Here is an 18,250-nt window from a genome sequence, read left to right as displayed (position 1 = left end):
ACCTCTTCTGGCCACTAGAGGCATAATGAGATGTTAATAGATCTGTCTTGGTCAGTTTAGAGTCAGAATTGTTCAGTTGTTGTTGAAGCCTAGAGGCTATTTGTGTATGTGGTTTAATTGCTCTCTCTTGGTATGTGACGTTTCGTTTCTTAATAAATCTTTATTTGTTTTTTGAACTCAACCTAATGTCTCCAGATAATTTCTTGGGTTGAAATTTTTTATCACCAGAGCATAATCTGCTGTGTGCCAGTTTTAATGTTTCTCCTTACACTCCTCAACAGTTAGCACATTACTCTGCATGCTAATTAGGAGTAAGGATTTTTTTAAAAAAAAAATACTGCCAATGAGCATGTGCAAAGTGTATATCCGGCACAATGAACCATTGTAGCCAGGATGTTCACATCTGATATAATGAACAATTGCTTCTAATCCAAATCAGCTCGAGCAATTTACACTTTTCTTTTTTTTTAGTGATTAAGCACTGAACAGTTGTAGTCAAAAGGAAGTAAAGTGCTTGTCAAAATGGCTGTTCCCACAGAAGGCAATTGATACTCAGAAATAGTCCAAAGAAAAGAGAACACAGGACTGTCATTAAAGGAATCCACGAGGAGTGGAAACATAACTGTTGGGAAACTATAAATAGAAGCACTGAACTTCAGTGTAACCTCACTCCATACCTGGACTGGTCATGCAGATAATTATGTCTCTTTCATGCAGGACAACACTAAAGCAAGCAGTTGAGACATAACAGGAACAAAAAGAAATCTAGGATGAGATGAGGTTGTTAAAATCAAAGATAACAAAGGAACAGTCATTGAACTGAAGGCATCTTGCAAGGCTCTGAAAAGGGGAAGGCACTTAAATTTATCTCAAAATCCTACCCTTGCCTGAGGACCTCTATTTTGCCGCTGAAGAGCCTGTTAACATGGCTGCTTGTAAGCTGGCCCCTGGAAATTAAGCAAAAAGCTTTCATTGCTTGCTTTCGGTGAAATGATCTAATTTCTGGAGTAAATCATATGTGGAAGCAAGGGGGGAATAAGAATTATATCAAGACACTACCTTGGTGAAGAGTCGTGCATTTCAGAATTCACCCTGGAGGTGGTAGAATGCATGCCCACGTGTGCCAGAGCAAGACTAATAGCAGAAGACAAGGGATTCAAATACTAGATCAAGATTTCTGCCATGTTCTGCCTAAAGCGAGAGAATGACCTATACATTCTACAAAGACAAGAAAGGTGAAACATGTTTTCTCTCTGAGTGGATGAGTGTGTGCAAAAAACACAAAATAAATAAATAAATAAATAAATAAATAAATAAATAAACAAACACAAACAATTACATTATATGTGCTTTCTTTCTGTTACTTTAATGAAAGGACATATTACACGAGAAATGTCAGCCTCTAATAATGAATGCACCAAACAGAATGATTTTTGAAAAATCTGTTTTAGACCTTAGACTTGAGGCTAGTTCACACAACCAAATTTGCACAATGAGACCATTAGCAGCATGGATCAATACTGAATCCTGATGTGCCAGAATACTGTCATAGATTGTTTCATCACAAGTCCAATTTTTTATCAACCTGGATTTTCTACACCTTGCAGAACTGTCAGTGATGTGTTGTCTAGAGATGTGACAAAGGAGTGTTCAGTTGTGAGGTCTTAACAGCTTCATTATATTCCAAATTCCATGGATAGATTATTGTGATGCAGATTTTGAGCTTGCCAATTTGGGCACATGAAGATAAATTTATTCACATGAATACTATGTTCCAGGGGTGTTTCTTATCTATGGGCAAAGTGGGTGGCGCTCACCTTAAATTTCTGTCAGCCATGTTGTCTCTGCCTCCATTTTTTGTGCTTACTGCCTCCTTCTGTTGTTCCCTTTTGTTCTTGCCTGCAGCCTGCTCCTGCATTAAGAATTGTGAGGTGGGCAACAGTAGCACAAACCTCAAAGAACAAATGAAAAGTCCAAGATATTTAAAATATTAATATCAATAATGCAGGAGCCAATAAGCATGTTCACTTTTGTTTTGCAAAGTGGGTGGTCCTAGGACCACTCTATAAATCAATCATAGAGGGACTAGGATGATTGACTCCTCAGGCAGCCAATCAGAGTGCATGAAGGGCAAGGATGTGCGAAAGGGTTCGAATTTGAACCCGTTTGACATTGAACATGGCTGATGGTTTGATGTTGAACCACCCCCGAACTGAACTGGCCCCTGTCCAGCTCAATCTTAGACTGAACACACACACACCCATTCGGGTTTGGGTGTAGTGTAAAAAAGGGTTTTAAAAAACATTGTTTTTAGTTATAAAACTCACCGCCTCTCACTCCGGGGGCTTCTATGAGGCCACAGGGGAGGTCTACAGAGGTTACCCCACCCCCTCTGGCCTCCACTTATTCACAAATAGCCCAATTTGGGCAGTCTTTGGCCTGTTCCGGGCCTCACCTCCGTGGTGGCGGCCAATTTGGAGGCCACCACGCATGCCCAATGGGCCTCTGCATTGCCTGGTCATGAATTAGACTGGTCACGAATTAGACTGGTCATGAATAGACTGGGCCACTGTGCGAAACAGGATGCTGGACTAGATGGGCCTTGAGCCTGATCCAGCAGGGCTGTTCTTATGTTCTTATGAGTACTCAGTCAACTGAGTAGATTGGTGGTATTCAAAAGCTTGTTAACATGGTGAACAATTCACCTGGATAATTTGCTTGAATATAATCCATATGTGGCGTGAATAGAATCCATATGTGGTAGCATATATCTCAAGAGATGTAAAAAGTAAATCCTAGAGTTCCCAACAAGTCTGTTCCTAGAAGGAAGACTTTAGTGGCGAAAGGCTGTGAAGGAATCTTGTCTGCAAGGTATAAGGTTGCACCTCTTGGCTTATTTTTGTAAGCGTTTCATGAAGTTCCTGTTCCAGTAGGCTTTTGGCCTGTTTGGCTATGAACTGAGCTGGAATGCAATGAAGGCTGATACCATTCTGTGTTCTTACTGGCTTTATAGTTTATCTTGTTGGTTTGAGTGGTATTTTATCTATTTTAAGCTGCTTTGAGTTTATAGTAACATACATACATAGTTTTGACCCCATTTCAGTTTCAATGGGAAACAAGTTAAGCTGGCCATATCCCTTTCTGCTTGATATAGCTAAAGAATTGCTGCTTATTGCTATCTATTCTTCTTCAAATTATATACAGTGTCAGAATATTTAAAGCTGAACACAAGGTAATCCTTTATGCTCTATTTCTTCTTCTCTCAGAGGGAACTATATCAGACTTATTATGCTCAATCCATTATACCACCTTTCAAAGTATATAAATCTGTAAACTTGGCCACAAGTTGTGCATATTTTATGTTGAATAAGATGTAATGAATTTGTGGTGGCAACATAAAGCAATTTTTTAATAAGAATCTATTGGTTCCAAAGAATTTGGAGTTCACAGTGAAAATCATTATGCAAGCTCATAGTTTTGAATATTAGTAACTGGTAATTCTTAACTTTCAGCCTTTATAGAAATATATTTAAAATTAATGTCCTTCTATGACACATATTAAAAAGTCTTGTAGAGGAATATGTGGCAGAAACAGTAAAGCATTTCTACAGTAACATAGACTGGGCTACAAACGAAGCATTAATGACCATGGGGCAATTCAGAGTTCCAGTGCAAGTAATATGGAGATATCTCCACAGACTATGATTCTGCCAGGATTCAAAGCATCACAGGGCATATCCCAACCAGCATGCCTGATACATTCTCTTAATTTCACAGTTGTTCCTCTCTGTTCCAGTACTAATTTTGGAGTAATACATTAAAACAATCCTACTAATACAAGCTCCCTCTACTCAGAATTTTAAGCTTTGTAGGCTTAAGATATCACCCAGCATTCCGTGTGTCCGTGTGTGTGTCCTCCCCATCAATTTCACAATCTCTGGACCAATATGAACCAAATTGGGTACAGTTGTAGGGACATAGGCGTAACTATAGGGTGCAGGGGGGGCACGTGCCCCGGGCGCCACTTGGCAGGGGGTGCCAAAAAGTGCCTCCGCCGATTTGCCGGAAAAAAATTTTTTTTTTTTTTGCAGAGTAGTCCCCCTCCCCCGGTCCCAGCGCCCCCCCCCCCCCCATTGGCATTGCTCATCCAGCACTGGGCGCCGTGGCGTCTTCGTAGTCCAAGTCTCTGACTCTCACTCCCCGGCGCGCCCCAACGCCCCGCCACCAGTCACGCATGCGTCGAGAGGAGGACACGCACCAGAGCAAACTTCCTGAACAACTCCCTCTTCTGAACAACTTCCTGAATGCCCGAACCAGTTCCCCTTTTTGCTCATTCAAATCCTTCCTCCCCTATAATCTAACCATGTTTTAACTGAAAAGGTTCAGGGAGGGGGAGATGGGGGGATGTGGAACCTTGGGTTCCACATCCCCCCATCTCTCCCTTCCTGGACTTTTTCACTATGTAATGCAAGCTAATTTAATTATATGTCATCATCAAAATAGATTAGCTGTTTCAGCCCATCAGGAAAGTCTAAACCTCCACCAATTTAATTAACCAGACTGAAAATCAGATGAACAGAGAATGTTTTAATGAAAGGTGGTATATAAATTTAACAATAAGTAAAACTATCATTAGGAGCAATTAGCGATTACTTAAACATTGGTGCTGCCAAGCAATTTGTAAATAAAACTTGAAGCCCTTTGAAAATAAGCTGGAATTAATTGTAGGTTGGGCAGGGGGTGAAAGTATATACTTCTAAAAATTTATTGTTAAATTTATATACCACCTTTCATTAAAAACAACCCCAAAGTGGTTTGGTTTTAGTCATGGATTTTAATTTTAATTGCTCTTTTTGTCAATGTGATGAAGATTAGTTAAATCTGAGTGGTCTTAGGCAACCAATGTTGCATCTGAAATGCCATTTCATTTTTTATTGTCATAAATACTCTCCAACCAATTTAAATAGCAAAGGTGTATATTATCGCTTTATTCAATTGCAGGGAATCTCAAAAAAGCAGGATTTGCAACTAAGGCAGTGCATATCTTCTCTAAAATGTCCCTTTTATAGTTTTTCTAACTTTGAAATTGTAACATAAAACAAAGCATAAATGCATAAATGCTTCCCCCTCCATTTGAAACCTTTTCTGGTGTAAATAGCGCGCGGTTTTGGAAAAGGGGAGTCTTTCTTTAACAGCGGGAGAATAAGGAGTCTTTAGCACTATCACCCTAGTCCCTCGAATTACTTTGGAATCCTTGGTTTTCGTTTTGTTAAAATACAGTCACTCACAAGGGAAAGTCAGGAACAGAACCAGGGCGTGAGGGAGGGGCATCATAATCATAATAATCATCATTGCATCATAATTCTGATGTTTGAGATACAAGCCAAGTTCACAGGGTTGTTGTGAGGAAAAACCTAAGTATAATGTAGTATGTATCATCATTGCATCATAATTCTGATGTTTGAGATACAAGCCAACTTCACAGGGTTGTTGTGAGGAAAAACCTAAGTATGTAGTGCATTTTGAAATTTTTGGTAATTTTTGTAATTTTTTAAATTTTTAAAATAAAAGTTTTCTGAAACATGTGTGTCAGTCAGATGTATGTTGGGGGGGGGCGGCGGGGGGACGCGGCGGGGGTGTGTGCAATTTCAGTGCTTGCCCCAGGCGCCGTTTTCCCTAGTTACGCCTCTGCATAGGGATGCCCCAATGACATAGTTTGTGATGATGCCATTCACCCCGAATCAAGTTGGCAGACACATGAACATTTGAGATGCATGGGCTAACTTGTGGACTTTCTAACCAATTTGAACCAAATGAGGTACAGTGGTAATGAACACAGGAACACCTCAATGGCATAGTTTGTGATGATGTCATTCACCCCAATTCAAGATGGCAGACATGTAAACTATTGAGGCACAAGTGGACTAACTTGTGAACTGCCTAACCGATTTGAACCAAGTTTGCTACAGCTGTAGGGGCAAACTTCAATGCCATAGTTTGTGATGAAACTTCAATGCCATAGTTTGTCACTCTCCCCAGTCCAAGATGGCAGATGTGTGAACTTTTGAGGTACAAGTTCACTAACTTGAGGACTGTCTTAACAGATTTGCATTTTTAAAGTTTTATTGATTTTTACAATACCTTAACAATCAAGTTACACTTAATTAAGGAAATATTGACTTCCCACTTACCAGTCTGCACGGTTCTTGTTAACTATACATATAAGCCATTGCTATAATAATACAAAACATATATACTCCATCTTACAATACGATTTTACCTTACCCAACCTGCTGTAATTACTAAATTTTAAACCCTGCTGAAAGGTCCATGTTAGAAAAATGGTGACTGTCTAACGGATTTGGACCAAATTGTTGTAGTGAGTGACACACAGGGTCACGTCAGTGGTGTAGTTTGTAATGATGTCATCAACCCTGAACTTGTGGACTTCAATATGAACCAAATTTAGTCCAGTTGTTGATAGTGAAAGGAAAGTAGGCAGATTAGTTCTTACTAGAACAACTTGTACTTCAGTTTTTGAGCAATTGCACTCATGCACCAAATCTTCCATAGGTGCATCCAGTAAGCTAGATACAGCATGGTATATGTCAGGGAACAGAAAGTCCTTGAGATGTGATTGTGATGTAACTGGTTCCAGGATCATGATGTAGCCAGTTTTGCTTCTGTTAAGAGTTATTGGAATGGATCCATAGGTGCTCTGTATGTAGAGGTTATATTGAAATCAGGTACCTTCTAATCACATAAGGGCTGTTTTACACATTATGCTTGGCTAAAGTTCCGAACCTTGAGTTCCCAGATGCTGTTGGATACAGTTCCCATCAGCAATTCCCATGGTGGCTCAGGATGATGGAAATTATAGTATCATAGTCCAACAACATATGGGATCCAAGGTTGAGAACTCCTGTAGTAGGCTGTTACACAGGGTAATTTAAACTAAAACAATTTCCTTCTGCTTGCTCAAGGGCTTGTACAACCTATTTCACAAACAGAAGCATAAAAACTGCTATAGAAGTTGCCTGTTACATGACTGCATGACCTCTTGTGCAAGTTTTTTATGTGAACATATGTGAAACAGTACTAGTGATTATTTTCCTTCTGCACATACTTTTTTATCAATTAGGAAATACACAAGGTTTCTAAATTCACAAGTTTCTATGGCAAATGCGTGCAATGTGTGGCACTGGTGCAATGGTGCAAATCCAGCATTAGAAATAATGAATAAGAATGTGGGTGGGTGGGGACAACTGCATACTATTTATTTAACCCAGAAGTTCAGAGATTCTTGACAAATGTCATTGATTTACAATTAGATACCATTTACATCTTCATCTTTACTCTAAAGCTGTTAAATAGAAAACTGTTGCTCAAAATTAGCCATCTGTATAGAAAGAAATGAATGTGTGGAAAAAAGCTACTGTACAGATGGAGATGTGTTTGTTTAAAAAATCAGGTTGATTTCACCTTTGGAGAAGGGAGATAAGTTATCGCATCTCAAGAAATTGTATACAAATGTGCAGGTGTTTGCAAAAACTTATTTTCATCGGGGTTTCCCATCACTCATACAACTACTCAGTTTTTGAGTAAACTAAACATTTCCAAATTTCTGAGAGAGGATATAAACCACCTCCAAATGACATAATGCTAGAGGATTTGAAGATACTAGTCATTAACCCGAAGAACAATAAATCCTCAGACCTGGACAATCTGTTTCTCCTGTCCCTAAAGCCGGTGACAAGGAGGCAAAGTAAGGCAGTTGAGGTTGCAGCACCCAGTATAGCTCCCAGTAATCAACTTGCTCTGGCAAGGGCAATGGATGGAATGAGGTTTTGATTTTTTCCAGATGCAGACTATGCATCCCATTATGTCAGAAAAGAAGGTCGTACACATGACCATGATATGGATGGGGCAGGAGGGCAGGGGTGAAGGCAGGGATGAACCTACCTTCCCCCAGATGATCGATTGCCTCTTCTTTGGTGTGCTGTTGTGTGCCCCCATGCTCCATGGTGCTCTGAACAGTGTGGATCACTGGAGGCTGGGAAAATGAGTCACAGCCTCCAGGAATCCAAAAATGCACTGTACAAAGAGCACAGTGCATTGAGGGATTCCCCCATGAGTCAGGTGCTCTACACCCCTGACTCTGTGTGTGCCTGGGCTGTGTGCAGCCTGAGCACACACACGATCCCATACCTGGGGTAAAGGGCATGCTTGCACCATTAATCCAGGTTAAAACTTGGGTTAAGCACTTGGATTTGCAGGGAAGACAGCACTGGCATTGGACCCAATTCCAGCACTTCACAAGGGTAATCAAATCCAGGCAGGGCTGCCCAAGCCTAGGTTTGGCTGCTTGTGTGAACAGCATCAAGTTCTCTTTATTATGACTAACTACCCCTTTACCTTAATTGCCTTAAATGTTAAAAAAAAACAAAAAAAAAACCAAATTCAATCCTGAGTTTCCTCAGTTAACTATTTTATATTATAATGAAAAATAGAAGGTCTAGAAAATGCAGCTTTGCTGGGTAACATATAATTATGAGTAGATCATAGGCTCTCTGTAATTTGAAATGCAAATCAAGAAGAGGCCATAAAATTATACATGACCCTCAGACTATGTCACTGGATATCTTGGTTCCAAAATCTACTAATCCAACAGGTTATATAGACATTAATCACAAACCATGGCTATTTGAAAGAGCTAACATAATTTGAACAATTTTGCACACTAGCAACATAAAGTAAAGGCATTCTACACATTATATATGCATTTATTATGCTGTTAGAGACAGGAATAGCTGTATATATGCAAAGTGGGAAAGGCATATACATAAAATAGTAAATTATGCTGTGTGGGTCTGGATATGGATATATAAAATGACAGTTGATGTGGTTGTTTTCATGACCTGCTCAATCCACGTAGGGCTGCACTAGCCTGGATAGAGTCAGTTGTGAGAAGCATTGGGATCAGTCCCAGTCCCAGTGCTCCTCAACTAGGTAGCCTAGGTTTTGTACCCAGGATAAAAGTGAGGTAGGAGGGCTCACGTGCACCATCCTACCCCACTCCGTCATGGGGACAAACAGGTTTTCAGCAGCTAGTGGGCTGCTGGCAGCCATTTTAACCACAGAGGCCAGGCGAAGGAGTGACCAGGCCTCAAGAGATTTCTACAATGCACTGTGCAAGCTGCGGTAATAGTAAGTGATAGATTGTAAGTGGTAAAAAGTAAGTGATGATGTGTGGGTCTGGATATGGAGCATACTTAAAATGACAGTTACGGTCATTCTCACAACCAGCTCTTCCCAGGTAGGGCTGCCCTAGTCAGGGTAGAGCCCATTTTGAGAAACACTGGGATCGGTTCCTTAACCAGGTAGCCTGGGACTTGTACCTGGGCTAAAAGTGAGGCAGCTTCTCCTGGGCTGCTGACAGTCATTTTGACCACAGAGGTCAGAAGAAAGAGCAACCTGGCCTCAGGGATTTCTACAATGCACGATGAGAGCAGCATGGTGCATTGTGGGATTCCTGGAGGCCAGGCATCCACCCCCTAGCCTCTATCACCATGCCACTTGGAGTAATAGCCACAGTTGTGTGGTGAAAGGTGGGAATTATCCTGCCTTCCGCCCAGCCCTCTCTGGCCCTAAGACAAGTGGTTGTGAGACAAGTTTAAAGCCCTTTCTGGCCCCAAGACAAGTGATCGTGTCAGTTTAAAGGAAGGTTTGTATACATTGTTGTTACAATGGTATTTAATACCGGGAAGGCTTAGCTGTTTCTAAATAACATCACAATAATTGCTGGAGATGTGGGAACAGTAGAGCAGATTTGCTTAACATCATTTGAGCATGTCCATGTCCCAAACTAAGCCCTTACTGAATTCTAATAATAGAATGCATTGATGAGATAATTGTCTGTGGCATATGTCTTGATCAAATATCTGAACTTTTTAATAACATAAAATCAATAGTGCTTGGTCAGGCTCCATTTTTAATGGGTTTTTAAACCAACTTGAAAACTCTTTTTCTTCAAGAGCATTTTAAAATTAATTTTATTCATATTTCCAGTTTTAATAAGACTTTCCATTTTATCTTGCTGCCTGTTTGTTCTATGTTTGTTTTATTATCATGTATTGTTGTTTTATAGTTTTGTATTTATTGTGAGCTACCCTGAGCAGCCGTGTGCTGTGGAGATGGGATAGAAATATTATAAATAAAATAAACACATTCATATTTTGGGAAGACCAAGAATTGATTATACATTTGTTAATATCTACCAGACTGATTATTAGGGAAAGCTGAAGAAATCATGTTTGACTGGTAACTCAAGATCTGGGATATGGCATGCTCAATTAAATTGACTTAGTGGCTCTATTCTGGCATTATATTCAACACTTTTACGATGCATGAACACAGGTACAGATCTTGACACAGGTATAGTTATTCGCAGGTTATGCTGAATGCAGGTATGAATGCAGGTACAACAGTACCCTTCCTATCTTCACCATGCATTTGAGGAACCTTTACCCAGGTCCACCTTTAAAATGATGGCAAGTATAGTAATTCACACAAAAAATATCCAATTTCACAAACATTTGTACACTCGTACAACATAATGTTCTTGTTCATACAATTGTTTGAATCCAAGTTTAATGAGGGTTACCAACATTTGTGTGATTGTGTGCAGTCATGCCAAGGTGGGAATCTTGGGTTATAGACCACTTTGCCATGGGTTCCCACAATCACATCAATGTTGGTAACCTACATTAACCCTAGATGTGAATGACTGTGTGAACCAGGCCAATGTGTGAACAGAGCCAGAGAGTCAAAGAAGGCGATGGTAGCTGACATCCTGACTAAATTATAGGGATGTACACAAACTGAGGTCCGTGCACTGGTTAGGCACTGAACCAGTTTGGCACCGTGGGTGGGGGGAGAATGGTGAGTGGGATCTTTAAGAAAGAGGAGAGCAGTTCCTTACCTGCTCTTTGCCCCCACATGAAGCTTCCTGCTGCAAAGTGCCAACCCCCAAGAACCTGTGTGTGGTACCAGCATGCATGTGGCATCCAGGCTTACATGGGTGCCATTTGAAGAGTCAGCATGGTGTTGCTGACCACTCAAATGGTGCCCATGCATGCATGGATGCTATGTGCATGCCAGCGCAGAGCATTGGTTCTTGGGGGCAGTGAAGTCACCGGAGGAAGCTTCATGCAGCAGCAGAGAGCAGGTATGGACCTGTTCTCTTTTTTAAAGCTCCACTCCCCTTGGCGCTGAACCAATTTGGACCTTGTCCGATCCGGTTTGGCACTGAACCAATGCATGAAACTTGGTTTGTGCACATGCCTACTAAATTACTCAATGCAAGTTCTATTGAAATTAGGCAGTCCTTTAGAGTAATTCTAATCTAAACAGAGATGCAAGTTTTGGGTGGTATAAAAATATGTTAAATAAAAATAAATAATTCCTTATAGATACGTTTGGGTAACTTAGTCTAGGTTTCAGCTAGTTCAAAAAGCTAATAACATAGCACAAGGAATGTGGGGGGATGGGAAAAGAATACTCTGTTCTAAATGGGCTCACAGTCTAAAGTTGAAACACAAGGATAAAATATAGGTCACCTTTGGATGTCACAGGAAACCTGTGGCAAACTCACCTCAGGTTTGCCTCCTGTGACATCCTGATTATCAAATCCGTGGTTCCCAGCCCCAACTGTGGTTCCGATTGCTCCCTCAAACCTTAGAATGAACTCTCGGTTGGAAGTAAGGTATAGTTACCAAACTGAAGGGCCATAGATGTGACGTCTAGTGTGACATCCAGTTTGTGCAAGCTGCACAAACCACAGTTAAGGAGAGGAAGCTCCTCCCTCTCTCCAACACAATTGGCTGCCACAGCTGTCCTTCCTGCATTGGAGGAAGCTTGCACAGTCAGTTCCTCCCCAGACAGCAGAATGTGATTATCTGGGAGCGCACTGCGGGGCTGGATGCAAGCTGTGGGTCCATTGAACCTGCAGTTTCAAGTTACATCAAAGGAGGTCACAATGTCCACTGGATGGGCACTATGCTGGTTTGAACAGAAAGAAGGTTGCTTTCCCATTGCTATTGCTAAATGTAACAGGGCCACCACTTCAAAAGGTGGCTCTGTGTTCAATTAGCAGCTATGTACCTCACACACAGGTTGCTTCTGCACCTTACGATCCAGTGAGCTTTCTTTTGTATTTGAATTGTGCACTCTCTCTCTCTCTCTCTCTCTCTCTCTCTCTCTGTGTGTGTGTGTGTGTTTGTACACAACCTTCCTTTGTGAGTGATGAAGTCTTAAAATATGAAGTGGCATCTTCCCTCCATTTTGTTTCCAAACCTTGCAGTCTTCTGCAGCATGTTGATAATACAATTTAGTCATTGACAAGGACTGATTCCTCTAGATGCCATTCTTACATGTGGAATCAGCAAAGATGTGCTTAAGATAAAACTTATCAACTGCCCCATAAGACACAGTATCCCTAAACTCAGCATTACCTGGGTAGTGCACTTACATTACAACAAGATTGCAAGTTGGTCTTCTGGCACAAATGTTTAAGAACAAGGTTGAAGGTCTAATTTTTCATAAGAACAATAGAAAATTTTAAAAAAATCATTATAATATGCTAATTTATGAGTAATTGAGCAAAGACCGAATAATATTTTAATATTCTTCACATAAACACATCAGGAAAAGGCAATTTTAGTTAATCTCCTCTTCCCTTTGCAGTCCACTGTGCTTTAAAAAAAATAGGGTCATATGACATATTTTCAGAAGGCATAGTGAGCTTTAGAGGGAAGGTGAGATTGGAGAAAATGGCCCTTCTCTTCTAGTGCATATCCAGCATTAGTCTCGATGTCACCCACTGAGTACTGTTTACCCATGGGGTACTTTTTATTGTACTAGTAATAGAGAAATAATTGGCTAATTCAGCTGTTTATTGTATATTTCCTGTATAAAATCAATGAATTGATTTTTCAAGCCCTATGTGATTAATATGATTTGTTGCCCTAGACTTCAGACATTGAAGTGTAATATTGGTTTTTTATTTAAAAGATAGATTTTTTTGGCACTTCATTGGCATGTGGCACGTAAGATGAGGATATACAAAAACCCAATGTGACAAAAGGCTGTTCATTTGTAGGTCTCTTTGAAGCTTAAGCACTTCAGATTGCTACTCCAAAACTATAAATTGAATGTTGCCAGCTGGAGCCCTTGAATCATTTTCACACGTAAAATTTAAATTGGTTCCTATAGTTAATGCAGAACCTACATTGATAGGACATACGTTTAATTTATCTCTCCAAATTATCTGCTTCATCAACAGCATTCAACAGCATTCACAGATGGCACAAAAATCATGAAAGACTCTTAACACGTGTTTCTTTGTGACATCAATGAAATTGCACTGACTCTCTTTTCCTGCTTTCTGGCTTTCAGTATTTTGCACAGAAAAAGATGGAATTGAAAGCCAAAAGGTGCAAAAGTATTGATTCCAATGACAATGTCCTGAAATTAACCCAGCCCATTCTAAGCATAACTACTCTGTAGGGGAAAACTACAAAAGTAAACCTAAACTAATTAAAATTACACAGAATGTAGGTTTAAAGGGAGCTATTGGTGAGAGATCAGTACCTATAGTGTTCTCATAGGCTTCTTTGAAATCACATGGGTTGAGTTCCAGGACAACCTATGTCAAGGGCACTGCTGGGACTCCGCCCCCCGCCCCGCCCCCCGCAGACAACAGTTTCCTTAGCTTCATATCAGTTTCCAGTGAGAGGTGAGCATGCCTTCAAAATTGCTGCCACCTCCCAGAACCATGACCTTGGCATCAATGTATTGAGTAGGTACCCCATAGACCCAGAAGTAAGAAGCGTCAGTCCTCTTTCTTCAAGATGTCTCAGATGAAAGGATACCACATAATCCTTTTGTCCTTTGATGTTTGCTCACCACATTCTTGAGAGATTACATATTTCTAAAAATATACTATTACTCCTAGTTGTGACTTTTATTACATTTTCTGTATACTAAATCACCGGTCTCAAAATGTATCTGTCAATAAATGGAGAGGTCCATCTCCAGTCTCCAATTACCCATCTCCAGTTACCACCAGTATGTCTTTTTGGCAGCTCGGAACTGGGCCTTCTCTGTAGCTGCTCCTGACCTATGGAATGCACACTCAACAGATATCTGAACTTTAGGCCCGCTGTTGGCCTAAAGATTTAGATAAAGATTTAGATAAAGATTTAGATAAAGATAAAGATGAGAGCCCTAAAGATTTCCTTGTTTGGCCTGGCCTTCCAAGCTTTTTCAGTTGTGTTTAAGTATTTAAATTGGTTTTAAATTGTGTTAAAATTGTTTTTATATTGTTTTGAGTAGTGTGTTTTAAATAATATTTGTTTTTATGTTTTTTTAAACTAGTTGTACACTGCCCAGAGCCTCTGGGTGGGGCAGTTTATAAATGTAATAAATAAATAATTAATAATTAATTAATAATAGATAGGGAATCAGTCCTTTGTTTAAAAATCAATGTCTATCATATAGAATTACTGAATAAAATATTCTAAAAATTAGAAAATAATGATAAATTTTCCCCATCACATTTTACCACCAGCTTGGATAATTAAAATCTTGTTATTCCACAAAACATGTTTCCACTTTTTGTAGGTGTATATGCAACCTTTTGGTTAGTTTGTTTCAAAGCTTTATTGCTTATCTTTCAGTGCAAAGAGTCTCAAGGTAAGGTACAAAAATATAATATGGCAGTTGGTGGTTCTGCTGAATGTGAGGAAGTCATAGGCGGGGCCAATGGGCATGATTCATGCATTCATTTTATGTGTCTCTTGAACACATGAAAAGGTCTCAACATGTGCATTGTCTTAGGAAATAAAGGTACTCTGGGAAACAGCAACAGGCCATGACTTCCCAGCATGTATATCCCACATGTAGAAATGTGATGAAGGTGAATATATGATTAAGACTGAATGCAAATAGGCTTGAATATTAAATATCACTTATAGGCTGAATGAGATTTTGGAAAGAGTAGTCTTTGAAATTCCACAACAACTGGACAGTCAACAGGCAGACCTGGTCTGAATTAAGACATGCAGACATTTGTTAGGACCATGAAATTCCAACCCAACTTGCACAAATGGGAAGACCATTCTGTTCCAGATTCTGCTGTCATCTTCTATTGCCCATGCCTACGCTATAGTTGTGAGTTGCAGCAGAGTTTGATCTTGAAGCCAGTAGCTGCCTCAATTACATAATGTATGCCTTGGTATCTTCCATTATTAAAAGCAACTCAGAGAGGCAATTCAGAGAGGCTGCTTTAGTAAGGTCAATTATATATTAGCTTTTATGGCTGTGCAGCAGAAAAAAATACAGCTACCTTTCCCCTCTCACATTTAAGCCAATTACATTTCCTTTCATACTTCTATGAAAAAATTAACTACAACTCTTGCAGGGATATTGCTGGTGTTAAAATACTCCAGGAAACAACTGATCAGGCCTGGAGCATCTACATGGGCTTTCATGCAGAGGATCAATACAATGATTCACAGAACAACTTTGCTCTTTTTGTGCCTCCTCAGACTCTGCAGGGCTTACATGTGGCTATAATTCTTCAGCAGCGGACTTTATAGGCTGCATCAGGCAAAGAAAATAGAGAGTGGTAAAATCTTTACAGCCACTACCAGAAAAGAGGCAGACAACAACAGAAGTCTCACCAGAACCATAATCTGAACATAAGGGCGACTTACAAAAAACGTCTTTATGTGTTCAGCATTATTCATAGATTTCCATTTTTATAAAAGGTTTATCTTCATTATAGGCAGAATTTGGACAATTTGAGGTGATAGCACCTATGTATTACTGGAACAGCAGCTTGGTGTTAGAACAATTAATGGAAAGGAATTTAGTAAATACTCCTGAGGCAAAATAATGTGGAACCTGCCTGTTTCCAACATCATATTTTTAGGTGCAGAGGTCACTCTGACCTGAGAAATATGCAATTTGTGCACTAAACTATACTCTGGGCCCACACTGCTCTCTGATCCCTAGGTCTACTTTCCCTTTCTGTGGCATCTAAATCTATGTTTTGGTATAATCTCCATGAACATTGTATCCTCTCATGGAAAAGGCCATCAGTATTGTACATATATCAGGAATTGGGACTATCACCACTGATATTCCATCATGGTACCTCATATTTTCCTGTAGAAGTATCACTCTACTGGAGGTAAACCTAGATCCAAATGTAACATCTGCTTAATGAAAAGAGTTATGCCTTCTTAGTCTTGAGGGCTGACACAATGCGCACTACTAACACAGGTGGAACTAATGGAGTCACTGCTGTGGAGAAACAGAAGCAGTGGCACCACAGTAGTGCTAGAAGCGCATTGCCACATTTCTTCCCATTGTAGCAAAAGGTAGAAGTGGAATAACCCTTCTAGTACTACTGCCTGCACGATACTGAGATGCTGCTGCTTCTGTGACTGCAGCAGTGGGTCTGCAAGTCACCTCATCTACACTGGCAGCATGCATCATGTCAGCCAGGAGATTCCATGAATGAAATGAATACACTTAGACAGTAAGGGATGCAAAAAGAGAGTTTGAGGAGCATACAGGTAATAGTGTCAAGGGGAATAAAAATATATATTCCTTAAATATATCAGAAGCGTAAAACCTTCATAAGAACATAAGAACAGCCCTTATGGATTAGGCCCAAGGCCCATCTAGTCCAGCGTCCTGGGAGGTGGTTAGACCCTTAGATGATGAGGGTGTGAAAGGGATTATTAAGGAGGATAAAGAGATGGCAGAGAACCTGAATCCATCTTTTTTTGCATCTGTCTTCATGGTGGAGGATACTGACCATATACCTGCTCTGGAACTGAACTTCTCAGGCTTGGACTCTGAAGAACTGGGCAAATTTGAGGTGATGAGAGATGATGTTCTAAACTTTCTTGAAAAATTAAAAATTAACAAGTCACCATGGGCAGATGGCATCCGCTCAAGAGTTCTGAAGGAACTCAAATGTAAAATTGCTGATCTTCTAGTCCTAGCAAAAAATAAGTAAATATCAAAGAACAGGACTTGCTGAAGGAGAACCTAGCATGGCTTCTGCAAGGGAAAGTCTTGTCTCACTAACCATTTGGAACTCCTCTGAGAGTGTAAACAGGCATGTGCATAAAGGTTATAGTATACTTGGACTTCTAAAAAGCTTTGGACAAAGTTCCCCATCAAAGGCTCTCGAGTAAACTTAGCAGTCATGAGATAATGGTACAGGTTCACAAGTGGATCGGTAACTAGTTGAAAGACAGGAAACAGAGGATAGGAATAAATGAACAGTTTTCACAATGGAGGGAAGTAAAACATGGGGTCCCCTAGGGATCTGTACTGTGACTAGTGCTCTTTAACTTGTTCATAAATGATCTAGAAGTTGGGGTAACCAGTGAAGTGGCCAAATTTGCAGATGACACCAAACTATTTAGGGTAGTTAAATCCAAAACAGATTGTGAGGAGCTTGAAAAGGATATCTCCAAACTGGGTTTGTGAGCGACAAAATGGCAAATGTGGTTCAATGTAAGAAATGGTAAAACAATGCATATTGGGACACCACTCCATTTCATACATACACTGATGGAGTCTGAGTTGCACCCCCCCCCCCTTTCACATATACACTGATGGAGTCTGAGTTGCCGGTGACTGACCAAGAGAGAGATCTTGGGGTTGTGGTGGACAACTTGTTGAAAGTGTCAATTCAGTGTATGGCAGTTTTGAAAAAGGCTAATTCCATGCCAGGGATCATTGGGAAGGGGACTGAAAATAAAAATGCTAATATTATAATGTCCTTATATAAATCTATGGTGTGGCCACATTTGGAGTACTGCATACATTCTGGTTACCATATCTTAAGAAGGACATTGTAGAACTGGAACAGATGTAGAAGTGGGCATCCAAGATACTCAGGGGCCTGGTGCACCTACATTATGAGGCAAAGGCTACAGCATCTGGGCCCTCTCTCACAAAACTAGAACCAGGGGTGATCTCATGAAACTAATTGCCAGGAGATAGGAATAAACAGACAAATATTATCTATTTCTGTCCCATTTTTATACCACCAGACATTTACATCCTTAGGCAGTGTTCATAAGTTAAAATACAACAGTAATAAAAGAGGATACAATGATTAAAACAGTTTAATGATATGAAACCAATTAAAATTAATTAAAAG

The sequence above is a fragment of the Hemicordylus capensis genome, chromosome 2 (assembly GCF_027244095.1).
Source record: "Hemicordylus capensis ecotype Gifberg chromosome 2, rHemCap1.1.pri, whole genome shotgun sequence".
NCBI classification, from domain to species: domain Eukaryota; kingdom Metazoa; phylum Chordata; class Lepidosauria; order Squamata; family Cordylidae; genus Hemicordylus; species Hemicordylus capensis.
Note: the sequence above shows the minus strand (reverse complement) of the source record.